General features: G+C 45.1%; 1 pseudogene; it reads left to right on the top strand.

Moving 5' to 3' along the window:
• Nucleotides 1-10,005: 10,005 nt before the first annotated feature.
• LOC141580777 (serine/arginine-rich splicing factor 10 pseudogene) lies at nt 10,006-15,948 on the top strand (annotated as a pseudogene).
• Nucleotides 15,949-17,196: the final 1,248 nt, after the last annotated feature.

Raw genomic sequence — 17,196 nt, forward strand, 5'->3', positions numbered from 1 at the left:
TATGGATTTTTGTCTTTTTATCACCAAATCTATAAACCAAATTCTTTTCTAATACGAAAGCGCGAGTTTACCTTTCAGGTAAAAGTACCTCTGAAAGGTTGACAAAAATATTTCTCCATTTATGGTATTCATTTGATACAGATTGGAATAAACAATTGCCTTTTTTTTTTTAAAGCAAGAATAAAGACACTTTTAAGAAAGATCATTTTAAAGAAACTAAAATTCTTTTTTTTTTTTTTTTTTTTTTATTTGAGGCAGAGTCTTGCTCTGTCACTCAGGTTGGAGTGCAGTGGCACTATCCCGGCTCACTACAACCTCTACCCTTCAGGTTCAAGCAGTTCTCCTCCCTTAGCCTCCCAAATAGCTGGGATTACAGGAGCGTGCCACCATGCCCAGCTAATAGTCTGTATTTTTGGTAGAGACGGGGTTTCACCATATTGGCCAAGCTGGTCTCAGAACTCCTGACTTGGAAGTGATCCGCCCACCTTGGCTTCCCAAAGTGCTGGGATTACAGGCCTGAGCCACTTCGCCTCACCTCTATTCTTAATACTTAGAGGTATCACATATCTATACCAAGGCTTCATTGCGGATTTGGGACAAATTCTTAGACTGTGGTAGACTTGCAAACATAGATTCAGTGATGGGCAAGATCATCATTCTAGAATTGGGCAGAATTACTTTGTCAACTTTAGGATTAGCCTCCAGAAGTATTAATAGTCTAATTATTCAAGTATGTTACAGTATTTGTACAATTACTGTTTAGATTGGATGACTTGTGAAATGAATTAACTTTTACCTAATGCAAGGTCAAGATCTTTCAGGGGGCCTTGAAAATAATCTCTCTTTTAGAAGCTTTCCTTGTCTCGGAGTAAGCAAAAACTTGTCTGGAACTAATGTTAGCAAAACTGATAAGTACTTACTCTGGTTCTAAGTCTGGATCTGCCTTTCCCTGTGTCCCTGTGTTACTTTTCTTGCTTACCAAAGTATTGGGGAAGAGAGGCTTTGGGAAGTCTGGACCTGTGTTACAGGAAATAGCCACACCACACTGGATAATCTGCAAAGTGAATAACCAAGAATTAGGCAAACCTATTGGGAGACCTTTACATTTTTCCATTTTCACAACCTGAACAGACAAATGCTAAGCTAAAAACATTAAGTTTGGCTAGCTGCTCAGTTATCGTAGTGTTCTATAATTCTTCACTCCACAGCTCTCTCTCCCTGGGTTCTTAAAATCCAGGTAGACGAATGAAGGAAATTTAGTGTGTCACCTTTTAGAGTACATCTGATTTTGCAGTCATTTCCTACACTTTACAAATCCGGTCATTTCACCTAGAAACTTATGGGCTAGCCCTACTAAGGTGTCAAGGCATGGGAGTTGCAGAATTTCATTTAAGTCTCCATTGGGCTTCCATTTCACGTTGCCTTATTTTTTGGCTTTGTTAGAGGGCATTTAATCCCATTTTTGGAGATTAGTATTTTGAATCTCATTTTCCTTATTTGTAAAATGGAAATAATTGCCTCTAAGAACTGCATGAAACCTAAGTCTGAAACTAAGGCTTAGAAATGCTTGCTGTGCAGTACCTAATTTGCTTTCATAGGTAGCATCCTCTTGTTCTGATTCTTTTAAAAATCCAGCATGACCCTGAAAAATACTGTTGAAGTGTTCTTGAAGAGTGGTGTGTAAAGTAAAAGTGAAAAGCTCTTGGGGTTTAGAACACTACCTTTACTTGTATTACCCAGATAGTACAAAGTGAGCTCAGGTGCATAATTTAAACCATAGCCCTAGGGGTGAAAGTATTATGTCCATTTTGCAGAGAATAAAGCCGAGGCTTAAGAGGAAAAATTAGTAAACAGTAAAAGAAAAAAAAACAGGAACAGGCTTAAGGTAAAAATTCCCAAGTCTAAAGGCATTTTCAGAAGCTTCCATGGAAAATGCCTCAGTTACTTGGAAATGTGAGCATTTTTCATTTAACTCTGGTTCTCTAATTCCTGGGCATGCCAATCAAAAGATTTCAGTAACCCTTTTTAATATGATAGGATTAACTCATATCCTCACTGTCATGATCATGAAGGGCTTGAGCTAGTTAAGGCACAGATAATTGTTACAGAATTGATTTGTGGACTCAATGGGCACTTTCCCTGCCAAGCAAACGAAATGTGAAAATCAGCCAAAGCTGTGGTGGAGTCGTTTTTACTTAAGTTCGTTTCATCTTTGACGCCATAGCCTGAGCAGATAGTGGCCCAGCCAGATAACTTTGTTGGGCTTTTTGAAGGACTGGTCTTTTTCTAGAATAATGCAAAGCCATTTACTTAAGTGTTTGTAGTCTCTGACTATGTAGTTTGCCTTGTCCTAGAAATAAAAATCAACAATGCGGGGTGGACCTCATATTTTACTACTATGTGTTGCTTTTTTTTTTTTTCTTTCTGGACCACCATGCCCAGTATTGGTGCTAATTTTGTGTTTTCAGCAAAGAAAGACAGGGTTTCATCGTGCTGGCCAGGCTGCTCTAGAACTCATGACCTCAAGTGACCTGAACCACATTTCAGCCTGTAGCTTCTTTTCCATTCTGGCCTCCATTTTCTATTGCTTTTTCATATCTTACCAAAAAGCTATTTAAATCAGTCCACTGACCTATGAGTCTTCATTCTGAACCCAGTGTCTCTTACCCCTAACTTACAGCTTCTAAAAGTGTACCAATTGAGAAAGAGGGTTGGTTCCACTTCCAGGGATGGTTGCAGGCATTTAAAATTGCTGCCAGACCCCACACTTGTAAGCCTGTTTTCCTACCCACCTCCCCTCGTCTGGGTGGCCTAACCTCAGCTTCTCCCTTTAGATCAGGGGTTCTCAACCTTAGTACTATTGACATTTTGGGCTGGATAATTTGTTGGGGGTATGGGCTGTCCTGTGCATTGTGAGGTATTTACCAGCATCCCTGGCCGCCCCACTAGCTGTCAATAGTACACACACACGCACACAGTTGTGACCATCAAAAATGCCTTCTGACATTGAAAGCCACACCCTCATTGGCCAGTCAGCTTAAGCAAGTTCTAGATTGAGTACTTGAGTTAAGCATGCTCCTAAATGTTTTATCTACAATGGCATTTAATCCTTAAACTCTAAGGAGTAAATAGTTTAAGTAGTACCCCCTCCTAGAGATGAGAGCCCCATCTCAGAGATGAATGAACTTGCCCAGGGTCACACAATGACATTCGGCCAGGGAGTGGCATTCTGATGTGCATGTTCTTCAACCCTTCGGTGTGCTGCTTCCTGACCTCCAGCATCTTACATTGCAGTTGAAATGCCACAGTCAGGCTTCCTAAGCCTCAGGACCGCTTTACAAAGCTGTCTCTTGCACTTCCCAGATTATCTCTAGAGATCTTGCTGCCAGGCAGCCAGACCAGTGTGCCCTGAGGGCCTGCTTTACAGTCACCCAGTCCTGGGTCTGCTGCACTTCCCACCTCACAGTCTGCCCATTCCTGGAAGCCCCATCAGGTTGCCTCAGACTATTTGGTGAAAGATAGGTTGTGCGTGGAACACACAAGAATTAAGCTGCCTGAATCCGTTTTCTTAGGCTTCAAGTAAGATTTTATTTGAAAACTTAGGAGACCTTTCTAGGAAGTCCCATTTTTCTGTGGTGTTCTCATTTGACCCTTGTTCCAGAAAGGAACCAGAGGACTTCAGAACCCTCACCTTCAGGCCTTAGAAAGGGTTGTGGAGATGCTGTCTTGCAGGGCTTTGAGAGACTCCTCTTGGCTTAGTCCTGAAAGGGCTTAGAGGGACATCCTTAGTTTACTCCATTAATAAGGTAGAAAGACACCTGAAGTATGAGTCCTGGGTGCTCTTTACCATATCTGGATCCAATCTCTAAGAGTGTGCCAAGGGCAGTGCTAAGACCATTCGGAGCTAACCCCGGTGGACCTCTGTAGGGCTTTGGTGTCACCTGGTTTGATCCAACAAAGCTCCACGATGGATTTGTCACTCCATCTAAAAAATAAAAAAGCTCTCTAAATTCACAGTTTATATTAACAATGATAAAGTCCCCTGGGTGGGAAATACTTCATTCATAAAAAAATACCTGCCCCTTCTGTGTTGTTCCTAGTAATTGGACTGCCCTGGCCACTCAAATATTTGTTACTCTGCATTACTGAGCAGCTAGAACATGCAGGTGACCCTGCTAGGGGCTTACCTATGATATCCTGTTACTCGGGGCCAGCCTTGCCCCTTAGCAGATATAATACAGCATAGGACTTTTCTGAGGGTGGACTTGATCCCACACCAATGCTTCCATGAGATTTCCTGGGCTTTGATACCCTAGAGGCCTTAAGATGGACTTCAGCCTCTAAACTATCGCTGGGTACTAGAGGAGGACACTCCATTCTGACTAGCTGACATGAGAGGGCACCTGAGGTATGGCACTGTGCAAAAATGGGAGGCAGGTTGGCAAACAGCCCAGGGCGTGGGCTGGCCACATGGAGGTGTCAGCATGCAGGGCATCCGGCCCAGCCCAGCCCATTCCCTGGGTGAGTTTAGACTAGACAGAACCTCCGTGCCATTTGAGAAGAGAGGGAACTGGCAGAGAAAAAACGTATTAATTCTGAGACTGACCAGGGAGAAACATCAGAGAAAAAAGGTGACTATCAACCCAGCAGTCTAGATACTTGACTGGAGAGTTCAATAGAGACAGCAGCTTGGCCAGATAAGACTTACGGCCAGGGATGAAGTGCTGGCAAAGACAGGATGATGACCTTCTGCCAGGGCCAACTGGACCTGGCCAAGCAGGCAAGCAGAGCTCTGGAGGTGGCGGCTGAAAACTCTGGGCCCGGATGGATCCTCAGGAAGTGCTTCCACCCCCTCTTCATCCAGGCCCTTCCCAGGCCTTTCAGTTGCCATCCAGCCACCCTCCTCCATTGTTCCCTCCCACTAACATTCATCAGCTGGGTGCAGCATTGGGCCTGGGGAAAAAGACACATAAAAAGGACTCTGTCCTCAGCTAGCTGGGTCCTTCCCTCCCACTCAGCTCTCCCCTGGGGTTTAGGAAACAGGACTTCAATGCATTCTTCTGATGCTGATTGAATTCCTTCCTTCTGGGCAGCTTTGTGTGCCCTTGGCAAGAAATGGGAAAAAGAGCAGGAAGGGTTTAAAATAACACGCAACTGGCCAATTTGCACACCAACATAGGCTAGCTATTACAAACCCAAAAATCCAGGTGATGCAATTTGTTCTGTCTTTGGCATGGGCTGGAGTGTGGGTTTGCATTTTTAAGAGCAACAGAAATAAACATACCAAGTGCAAATTCTGTTTCTGTTGCATGCTTTGGGGCCATTGCAGGGTGTGGCTGCAGTTCAGACTGCAACTTGCTTTGGTGTCCGAATAAAATGTGGCTGTCATCCATTCTTGGCCACACGTCCCTCAGATGACTTGCAGGCATCAGGTGCTGTTGGAATCAGCAACTTCCAGGAACCAGAAACTGAGACTTCCATAAAAGGAAGCCACTTCCGGGCATGGTATTTAAAGACATGTTAGACAGCTTTTAGAAATGGCCACCACAGACCAAAGTCCCTGATTGCAAATAAATACTTTTAACATAAAACACGTCACTCATGGAGAGTCCCTCCTTAGACATTTGAGAGGGTCATTGTCATGAATACAGAGCATTTATTTACAAAGAGTGTTTTAAATCACTTTATTAGTTACTACGTCTGTCATAACAAGGAAAGAACAGCCAGCCGTCCAGGGACGTCGTACTGGGCCATCCACTACATCCACTGGGTTCACTCAGTAGTGGCTGAGTAACTCAGATTTGTACCTAGGCGAAATAACAAATATACAGTCAGGGACCTTCTGGGAATGACTGTGTGTCAGTTGCACAGATTCCAAGGGTCTACAATAGACTTGGGGTCAAGCCAAGGGTTTTGAGGAGCGTAGGGTCACGACACCTATAGACATTTTGTTTCCCTTCTTTGAAAGGAAGAAAGGCCGGGCATGGTGGCCCACACCTGTGATCCCAACAGTTTGGGAGGCTGAGGCGGGTGGATGTCCTGAGCCCAGGTGTTTGAGACCAGCCTGGGCAACATGGCAAACCCCATCTCTACAAAACGTACAAAACTTAGCTGGACTTGGTGGCGCATGCCTGTAGTCTCAGCTACTCGTGGGGCTGAGGCAAGAGGATCGCTTGAGCTTGGAAGGTAGAGGTAGCGGTTCGTGCCACTGCACTCCAGCCTGGGTGACAAAGGAAGACCCTATCTCAAAAAAATTTTTTTAAAAAGGGAATAAATATCAGATATTTCAGATATCAAAAATAAAAGAAAGAAATATCAGATACCACCTCATCAGAATGCTCTAGAATTGCCTAATCTTTTCTTCCCCCTCCTAATCTTTGATTTGAATGACTTTTTTTAGGTCTCAAAGCATTTCACAGCTATTGTCTTCTTTTTTTTTTTTTCTTTTCTTTTTAGTGCCTTATCTACTGGTAATTGTCTTCCTTTTTAAGGGCAGGAGAGGAGATTTTGGGTAACGAAAGTGGCTGGGATGTGAAAAGCCTTTTTGCTCTAAATCACATTCATTAATTGAAGGTGGAATTGGAAAGCAAGATTCCTACTGCCTAGTTAAATTTCTCTTTTACATTCTGCTGCCTCTCTGTTACTTGGCTCTAATTTTCCTCATACTCTCCCCTAGAAGGTCAGCCTGTCATAGATAAACGCCTGAAATTCCACCATTAGAGCTTCATCTGTTTTGCTTACAGCATGAATGTGAATTAAATTGCAACTCCTAGAAGGAAAGTATCTTTAACTCAAGGATCAGCCAACTTTTTCTGTGAAGGACCAGATAATATTTTAGGTTTTGCAGGCCATATAGTCTGTCACAAGTATGCAAACTGCCTTTGTAGCACGAAAGCAGCCATAGACCATACAAGTGAATGAAACATTACTGATGGACACTGACATTTGAGTTTCATATGATTTCCATATGTCACGAAATGTTCTTCTACTGAGTTTTTTCCAACTATTTAAAAATGCAAAAACCATTCTTTGTTCATGAGCCATGCGGCGCGTTGGTACAAAGGCTGTGGCTTACTAACCCTTGCTCTAAGGTGTCCTTGGTCATTGGCTGTGCTTTGTGGGTAAAGGTTCTATTGAAAAGATTAGGTGAGAAAACTGAACAGGAAGGCACCAAGCACCCTAAACAGGAGGCAGAAAGAGCAGACAGGTCACCACCATCTGCAGTGTGGTCACTGCTGTCTTGAAGCTGTACCTTGAGCCCATCTATAAGGCAGCAGCTGCCCACGGGACCGTCTGTGCAGCCACTGCATTTGGGGCACTCACTGGAAACATTCGGACCCACTGTCCAGCTGTGGATATAAGCCAGATGTTCCTATACATTGCAGCCCAGCTGCTCCAATCTTCAGCTCCTTTCCCCCAGCTCCCCCATCTGTCTGTTAGGATCTTTGCCTCATCATAAAGAGGCGGAAAGGTCATTGTTCCATGTTGCTGTTACATGTGAGGATTTTGTTTCTGTTTTAAAGTATAAAAACCATTCAAGGAGGAGGCTGTTGCTAGAGACTGCCACGTGGTAGACACTGGGCATAAGGTGCTATCATCTTGAAAGCACTTCCTCTTACTATCTCATTTGGTTCTCCTGGGCAGAGTAAATAAAAAGATGCAATTACCACCATTTTACATATGGCGAAACTAAGGCTCAGAAGCTAAAGTGACTTTCCCGAGGCAGAGCAGGGTAACAGGGTTTGCATACAGGCCTGACTCCAAAGCCCTAATTTCCAAAGCTTGCAGTGCACTGGGATGACTCCAGCAGGTCAGGTGTGTAGAGAACAGCTCCTATAGAGCCCAGCAACCTCCCACCCTCCCACCTGGATGAAGAGCGGCTGAGCACTCATGGCCAGAAAAGGCTGGCCACTCCCTGCAGCCTCAGACTCCCCCTAGTCTCACTATGGGCCCTTCAACCTGGCAGTTCCTCCGTGGTCTTCTGCCCCTTTGCCTGGGGTGGAAAAGGGCTTCCATCCACTGGCAGTGCCCCCTGCCTGCCTCATTCTCACCTCACCCAGCAGCTCAGTCTCCAGAGAGGTCTGCCAGAGCCTCAAGGTCCTACTGCATGAATAGCTCTCCCAGAGAAGCTTCTGTTCTTAGGTATTTACTAGCTTATTGTCTGACAAGCTGTCAGCACTCAGTATACATTTGCTGCCTGGATGAATGAATGAATTAATCTTCAGGTGCCCCAGAAATCCTACGGTAAGACTCCCTGAGCTTAGCTCAATGGCATAACCCACAGGGCTTTTTAGAATTTAGAATTGAGTCCAATTGGATGAGCCTATAGTAAGGACACAAGAGAGCATCCACTGGGCCTTGCTCTTCAAACATATCGCTTCATCCTCATGGCCATCTGCAGTCAGCACCCTCATCACCCTATTTTACAGAGCAAGGGACTGGGGCTCAGTGACATTGAGGAACTTGCTCAAGGTCACCCAAGTGGCCAGTGATGGGGTGAGGGTTGGACCCTCTGAGGCCTGTTGTCTCCACACAGTTCTTACAGTTCTTAACAGCCCTTTATAAGCACTAACTCATGAAGGTAAAGGAGGCTGCAGAATTACCCCTAAAGGCAAATGGTCCATGAGACGTGCTAAAAAGGAGGGAGCTCAGAGGCTCCCCTGTGCCAGCCTCAGCCAGTAGCACCAGGCACAGGCAGGCTATGCTGGAACTTCGCAGAGCTGCACAGAGCTTGCTTGCTCCCCTCTCCCTGCAGCCTGCAAGCTAGAGGCTGGAATTCCAAGGCCAACATGGGCAGGTCCAGAAACCTGGTATCACAACAGGCTTTTCTGCAGAAGCGAGTGGCCTGGATGTGCATGGATATGACTTGGCCCGCTCTGAAGGACACCGACTCTCGCGGCCTGTGCTGTGCGGAAAATCCTATCATTAACGTCACATCCTTTGGTGTGTCACTGCTTCTGGTTTTCAGGACTCCCTTATAAAAAATGTATATTTAAAAAATAAAGAGGCTGGATGTGGTGGCTCATGCCTGTAATCCCAGCATTTTGGGAGGCTAAGGCAGGTGGATCACTTGAGGTCAGGAGTTCAAGACCAGCCTGGCCAACATGGTAAAACCCTATCTTTATTGAAAATATAAAAATTAGTCAGGCATGGTGGCACAGTCCTGTAATCCCAGCTACTCAGGAGGCTGAGGCAGGAGAATCATTTGAACCCAGGAGGCAGAGGTTGCAGTGAGTTGAGCAACAGAGTGAGACTTCATCTCAAAAAAATAAAGGAAAATGGATGCATGTGGGGGAAGGAGTCCTGAGGCAGCAGGGGATGGAGCAGGTCCTGATATCTACTTGGCAACTTTGCCCTACCAGGCACATGGCCTCTGTACCAGGCCTTCCTCACACCTACCAGGATGTGGACTCAGCCTCCGGAGACCTGCCCTATAAAGGATGCTGGCAGCATGCGGGGCCAGAGGAACAGGGTGGGCTGCACCCCACGCGGCTCACAGCTTCCTTCTTGTAGATCTCCCCAGTGCCTTCTCACTGGCCACAGCTTCTTCCTCCTCCTTCCTTTCCGCAGCAGCCTCCCACTCCCCTGCTCCTGCTACCAGCTCCTCCGCACTTACATGCCCACGACCAGCACTGAGCCCAGCAGACAAGAGCCTTCTGCTACCAAGACCCACCCCTCTTAGAAGGCATCAAGAGAATTAGAAATAACAAAGTCTTTTTTCTAGAGATTTGAGATCAAAAGCCAGCAAGTGGCTGCACAGGGAATCCAGCTCAGCTCTCCCTGACATCAGAGCCTGAGGCTTCCAGGCCTGTACCCTTGGCAGTGAGGCTGGTAGGTGGGATCACAAACCCTCGCTCTTCCCCATCCCCGCTCGCCATTTGCTAACGCTTTCTAGTATCTAGAGGCAGTTGCAAAGCCATGTTTCAGGAGTCCAGCACTGAGGGTGAATTTCAGGCATGTGGCAGGCCGTGGGGAGAGATCATCGGTCTTCAGCCGAGAGCCTTGTCTCCACCTGTGAGGAAGGTTGACAAGGGCAGCGGTGGCCTCACCGCCTTCAGCTTGCCTTCATTCAGGCTGTGGTCATTTCTGTAGACCAGTGGTATCCAGACCATCAGCATCACCTAAGAACTTGTTAGAAATACAAATTTCTAACAGCAGAGCCAGGGACAGTTTGCCTGGTCTGTTAGGGCCTCAGGCCTGGACTCACACCGCCATCATGTCCCACTACCTGCACACCCCTCCAAAACATGTCTCCGTCCATCAGAAGTCTGGCCAATGACACCAGGTCTGAAAATGGACAGGGTGGATTTGGTCATGATGTTCCTACAGGAGATGTCTATGTTCTACTTGATTTCCGCACTCGCCATCCAAGAGGATTTGCTTATGTTCAGTTTGAGGAAGTTGTGATGCTGAAGCTGCTTTACATAATCTGGATAGGAAATAGATTTGTGGACATCAAGTTGAAATACAGTTTGCAGAGGGGGGTCAGAAGACACCAAATCAGATGAAAGCCAAGGAACAGAGGAATGCGTACAGTTCTTCACGCCGTGATGGTTATAACAGATACAGAAGGTCTAGAAGCCAAAGTTATGAAAGGAGATCAAATGATCAGCATTTTGATTACAATTATAGAAGATCTTACAGTCCTAGAAATCGACCAACTGGAAAACCACAGAGTAGCAGAAGCCATTCCAACAGTGGTGGATTCAAACACCAAAATCCGTGTTTTTCAAGATCTACATCTAATTCAAGGCAGCCTGAAGAAGAAATGAAGGCTAGGTCTGCATCTCACACCAAAACTAGAGGCACTTCTAAAACAGATTCCAGGCTGGGTGCAGTGACTCACACCTTTTAATCCCAGCAGTCTGGGAGGCTGAGGCTGGAGGATCACTTGAGCTCAGGAGCTTAAGATTAGCCTGGGCAACGTGGCAAAACACCATCTCTACAAAAAATATAAAAATTAGCCAGGCATGGTGGTGCACGCCTGTAGTCCCAGCTACTTGGGGGGCTGAGGTGGGAGTATTGCTTAAGCCCAGATCAAGGCTGCAGTGAGCCGAAATCATACCACTGCACTACAGCCTGGGTGACAAAGTTAGACACTGTCTCACAAAGGAAAAGAAAATCAGGAATACAATGTTGTAACGATGCTTTAAAAACACTGTACCAGGCAATGGTTATAATTCTAATGATATGCTGTGGAGGAACCGTTTTTAAGAGTCCAGTTTGTTTAACGGTATTGGTAGCCACCAATTTGTGGTGTCTCTGTATATTTTTGTAAAGATTCTTTTTTTCGTGTTTGAAGTTTGTGGTTAAAAGATGTTGGTTGACCATAATTTGCAACATTGTCATTTTTTTAAGACAGGGTCTTGCTCTGTCACCCAGGCTGGAGTGCAGTGATGCAATCACAGGTCATTGCAACCTCTAATTCTTGGGCTCAAGTGATCCTCCCACCACAACCTCTCAAGTAGCTTGACTACAGGTGCACATCACCATTCTTGACTCATTTTAAAATTTTTTGTAGACATGGGGTCTCACCATGTTGCCCATGCTGGTCTCAAAATCCTGGGCTCAGGGATCTCCCGCTTTGGCTTTCCAAAGTGTTGGGATTACAGATGGGAGCCACCATGCCCAGCCTAACATTGTCTTATTAAAAATAAACTTTCATATTCTTATTTGGTCAAACTGTGAGCTTAGAAATGTAGCTTGCTAATAAGATAGAATGATACAAAAGTGAAGTTGTAGCCACAGCAAAACACTACTGCTCAGACACATTTAGGTTCAGGGTGGGCCTGTATGTCTTGACAAGGTGTCTAGGCCTGTGATAACTGTTTATCATGCAATGGGGAATAGTTCTTTTGGCAACCCCACTGTTTTAGGGAATGAAGCCAACTGAATTATGCAATATTGTCCGGGAGATTGAGTTTTGACTGAAACGTGGAGTCTTCACTGCTTCTTTTGGTTTCTGACAAAAGATTCAGACATAGAAAACATGAGACAATGTTACCTTAAAATTTGAGCAGGTCAGTGATGGCAGAAATAATTTTAAAAGGAAAAGAAGGTTCCTAGGCAGTTATTCTAAAATTTAAGGAGCACTACTGACCATAATACTGCTTTGTTTTCATACTGCTGTTAGAAGCAAGTATATTGTTTCAAAGTAGGTTTTGCATGCATATGTAAAAGTATTGAATTTTAGGCCGGGCACAGTGGCTCACAGCTATAATTCTGGCACTTTGGGAGGCCAAGGTGGGTAGATCACCTGAGGTCAGGAGTTCAAGACCAGCTTGGCCAACATGGTGAAACCCTGTCTCTACTGAAAATACAAAAATCAGCAGGCATGGTAGCACATGCCTATAATCCCAGCTGCTTGGGAGGTTGAGGCAGGAAAATCACTTGAACTCAGATGGCAGAGGTTGCAGTGAGCTGAGATCACACCACTGCACTCCACCCTGGGTGACAGAGTGAGACTTCCTCTTAAAAAAAAAAGTAAAAAATAAAATGTATTAAATTTTGATACTTGCAGTATGTGGCATGTGCGTTTGTATAAAAACTGGCCTACTTTTTTATGAGGGAGGCCTGCTCTTCACACCTCAGTTTATTTAATGTGAGGCAAGATGACAGACAGCACTTTCATTCTAGGTGATTCTGTGGTGCCACGAAATTCAAAGTAATTTTGGAAAAATTAGTCAGCTTTCAGCAATAGTCACATCTCTGAGTTTTTGATTGTTAATGTACTACCTACTAAAAATGGAGTAATAACCCCATTGATTATACCCTTCATTCAAATGTATCATTTATAATTTCTAGTATTTCTCTGAAAGGTTGTACTGGGGGCAAGAGCAACTTGACATGTCCAATTTTGTTTCAGAATAGAAAGCTAGCATCTTTTAAAATCTCAGATGCTTGCTTACGTATTGAAGTAAGAATTATCTTAGGAAAACAATTCCTTTTAAAAGATTACTTTTTTCAGTTTTGGTTTTAGTAATCTGGACTTTGCCTGTAAAGAACAAAAATGTGGCTTTTAAATATGGTTTGTGGAATGTGTTTATAAAGGATTGGTTCTAGAACATTTGTGTATTTGATAGTCTTTCTAACTTTCATTTCTTTACTGTTTGCAGTTAAAGTTCTGCTATGCAGTCATTTATATGCACGTTTCTATAGTTGTTGTTTTTTTAAAGATTTTCCTGGATATATGGTTTAAACAACAAAAAGTCTATTTAAAACCGTAGCAATAGTTTCAAGTTACAGCAAAGAGAAAAATTGTGGGGTTAAACTTTGTATTTTCTTTCTTATAGAAGCTTCTAAAAAGTACTTTTTTGTGTTTTTTTTAGGAAATACTGTGTACGGCCTTTAAAACATCAGTGTTTGGATCAAAGCTTATTTTCTGCTTGCTGTAAAATAAGCAAACATGCTATAATTAAAATAAAATGAAGGAAATAATGGTTAACTAGAAAGAAAAAATAAGGCCGGGCTCGGTGGCTCACACCTGTAATCCCAGCAATTTGGGAGGCTGAGACGGGTAGATCACCTGAGGTCAGGAGTTCAAGACCAGCCTGACCAACATGGTGAAACCCTGTCTCTACTAAAAAATACAAAAATTAGCCAGGTGTGGTGGCACAGGCCTGTAATCCCAGCTACTTGGGAGACTGAGGCAGGAGAATTGTTTGAACCCACGAGGTGGAGTTTGCAGTGAGCCGAAATTGTGCCATTGCACTCAGCCTGGGCAACAAAAGTGAAACTCCATCTCAAAAAAAAAGAAAGAAAGGCAAATTATCTGTTCCATTCCAGACCCAGTGGATCAGAAACTCTGGAGGTGGGCCTGAGATCCGCTGGGCTGGATGAGGGGTCACTGAGTTTTCGTATTGCCCTGACCATGGGACACAAAGTTGTTCATGTGCCCAGACATTCTGATTATTTAATGTTATAAATTACTTCTGTATACTATTATCATGCTATTATTTTAAAACATCCAAAAAAGAAGAGTAGAAAGGATGAGATAAAGGTACAATTAATATTTCAAATGTCTTGTTACCATTTCTTGGCACAATACGCACCTCAGGCAACATTCAACCAGAATGGTTATGGATATAAAGCCATTCAAATAGTCTTCTGGATGATTGCAATGTCAGCCAACTCTGCAAGGTCTGAGGAAAGTGCTGCAGTTTTCATTTCATAAGGTGGCTGGGGGCAGGAGGAGGAAGGGTCAGCTCTGCCATGTGGGGGCTTGCCTGATGTCATTTCCATATTAGCGTTATCTTCAGTCCAAGATTTCTTTTCAACATTGTTTTAAAGCCACTTATCCTTTTCTTGGGAGCCTCGGTTGACTTAAAAATAGATAATAGAATATCTAAACACCCTTTGGTGGGCACTAAGTAAGTTGCAATTTGCTGAAATCCCCGCTTTTCCCTCCCACAAAGCACTCCTCCCACACAGCCGTCTAAGGCACGTGAGTCCCTCAACGTTCAAAATTACTAACATTGCAGAGCTTTTTCTTTCACGTTGGAAGCAAAACATTCATCTAAGTATATACACTATGATTTTTCTTTCCTTGAGCCCTCCTGGGATGTGTGTAGCCCACTTTGGAGATCCCTGCTCCAGACTGAACACATCACCCTCCCCTTCCCTTGAAAGCCCCATGGAGTCCCTCAAGAGGTTTCATCAATCCACGGGCTCTGTCTACAGCTGCACAGTTTGCGAAAGAAAGGCTCAGTCCAGGGGGCTCTCAGGAGACCGGATGGCCCTCTTTCCTCCATGACCAGTCCACCCTGAGTTTCTGTTACCACTCAAGACGTTCAGACACAGGAGTGTGGAGTCTTGCCTGCAGCCAGCATGGCAGGGGCAGCTGCTAGACAGCCTCAGGCAGGCCGCACTGGGCCCTGACCCCGCATACCAGGCCCTGCCCAGTGGCCACCATGGGCAGTGGGCCAAGGGGCTTTCCCTGTGGGCAGCCCCAGCTGGCGGGCGAAGGCTGGGGGAATACAAGGGAGGGGCGGCTGCGACACTAGCTTCTTGTGGCATTTCTGAAATCTAATTTCCTGCCATAATTCTGAAGCAGGTGTTTCTGTTTTTTAAGAGTGTCTTCAGTTGCTATTCTGGTCTTGTGAGTCGCTAGTTTTTTCCAAAGACCGAACTGCTATTTTTTCCTCTGGTGGAGGCACAGTGAGCAGCTGGTCCCCCAGCCAGGATCAGTTGGGTAGAAGACCCCCCACCTCGGCCAGCCTCGGCCTGAGGGAATGGGAACCCTTCACAGACTGAGCTGGAGAGCCACAGGGGAGCGGGGAGCACCGTCTGCTGAGCGGCCACCCAGCACTTTGTGTTTCAGTTCTTATCAAACATGTAGTATGCACCGGAAGAAGCAAAATGAAAACAAGCCAGGCCCCCAGTGCCTGCTTGGGGGAACCTCAGCCCCACAGTGCATTGAGAGTGGCTGGAGCCAAACCCTGGGCTAGAGAGAGGCAGGTAAAGAGCTTCTTAAGTGAAATACTAGGATCTCAAATCCAGGAATTTTTGATCTGGAGTCTCCAGACACCCTGAGACTCACCAGATACATTCAGGAGGTCCATGACCCCTCTAGGAGACTTTTAGTTTTCATCTGAGTGAAAGCCTTAAAAAATAATGTAAACACATCTGACATCAGATGAAAGATCATCTCACAGCCAGATACTCTAGAGATTTCAGAGCCAAATAGTAGTAACTTAATACAACAGAGCAGAGGATTTCATTTGTAAATGTCACAATGGTGTTCTGTATGAGTGAAATGTTACAATTTTTCCAATAGAGGCAAGAGTTGCAAGAGCACCATCATCACACCACACAATCGGGGTATCACCGAGCGCGGTATTCACGGTGTTTGGGTTCACGGTATTCACGGTGTTTGGGTTCAGAAAAACAACATAGCAAGTCACATGAATGTGCTAACAAGTTTGGGTGGTTTTTCAGGGACTTTTGATGTTTTCTTTGTACACTGATTTTGGTTTTAGAACTACGTAAGACTCATTAAAGTATACAGAGTTTAAATAATTTTTGTTTGTACTTATTTAAGTGATATGATAAGCAAAATAATTGAAGTCATCCCTGGAGGATCATTCGACTTCTGGTTTCCTTTGTGTAACATAAGTTTGTACATGACTCACATGTAAAAACCATTACTCTCATGTATGAATCAGATAGCTAGAATTATCTGCAACAAAGGCTCATGCTGGAAGAATTAAAGCAAGGTCTTTGAGGGCTTAGGACTAGCAAAGAGAGAGGGCCCCAGGGAAGTCTGTTGTCCCTTGTGTGTTTACTGAGCTGAGGTTAAGCAGATGCGGAAGAGGTTAAAAAAAAAAGAGGCGAGGCTAACATCTAGGGAACATGGCACCAGAGGGCATGTTCACTACCAGCAACACACACACCCACACAGGTGCACACAGCCCCGGAGGCAACAGGAGCCAAGTGAGGTCATCGCCCTGCGAGTGACAGAGTGGCTCCTCATCTGTTCCACTGCCTTGGTGGCAGGGGAGCGTGTGACACTTCAGGTGCTCACTGGCTTCCCCTCGCCAGTGGATCGGGGGTCTCAGGGATTAGGTCTGGGCTGTCATGGTCAGGAGGGCAAGGGCCACAGCTTTGTTCAGGTTGTTGCTTAGATGTCCCAGAGACCACAGTGTCCACAGGAGCAAAACGAGAAGCACAGCTGTGCAAGAGGTTTACAGCCAGAAGCGGCCAAATCCATGCAAGCCAATAAAGAAACTTGTGATGCCGCAAGGCTCTAGTTCTGCCACCCACAGTGTGGGGACCCGATGGAGGAGCCATTCCCGTCAGCTGTCCTCCGGGTCCCTCCAGGACTTGAGCCAGGAAGTCAGGTGTCAGGACCTCCTAGGACAGAAACTCCACAGATCTGGGTTTTCTGCCCTCCGAGACTGGACCTGCTTGAATCTTCTCATTTGGAAGGAGGTGATTGGCAAAGAAAGCAAAGTAAGGCTGGAAACAGACCCAGACACACTTAGAAACAAATGGAGCAAATGAAGCACTGGGGAGAGTCACTTTCTGAAACCCAGATGCCTCAGGACCACGTGGGTGGGGTGTTTCCAGGGAGGACAGAAACTTTCACCATCACCTTCCTGTCAACTGAGAGTGTCTGACCCCACCCATGTGTATTTGTGTACTAGGACTGCCAGAACAAATTACCACACACTGGGCAGCATCAACAACAGACATTCA

The sequence above is a fragment of the Saimiri boliviensis genome, chromosome 13 (genome assembly GCF_048565385.1).
Source record: "Saimiri boliviensis isolate mSaiBol1 chromosome 13, mSaiBol1.pri, whole genome shotgun sequence".
Classification (NCBI taxonomy): domain Eukaryota; kingdom Metazoa; phylum Chordata; class Mammalia; order Primates; family Cebidae; genus Saimiri; species Saimiri boliviensis.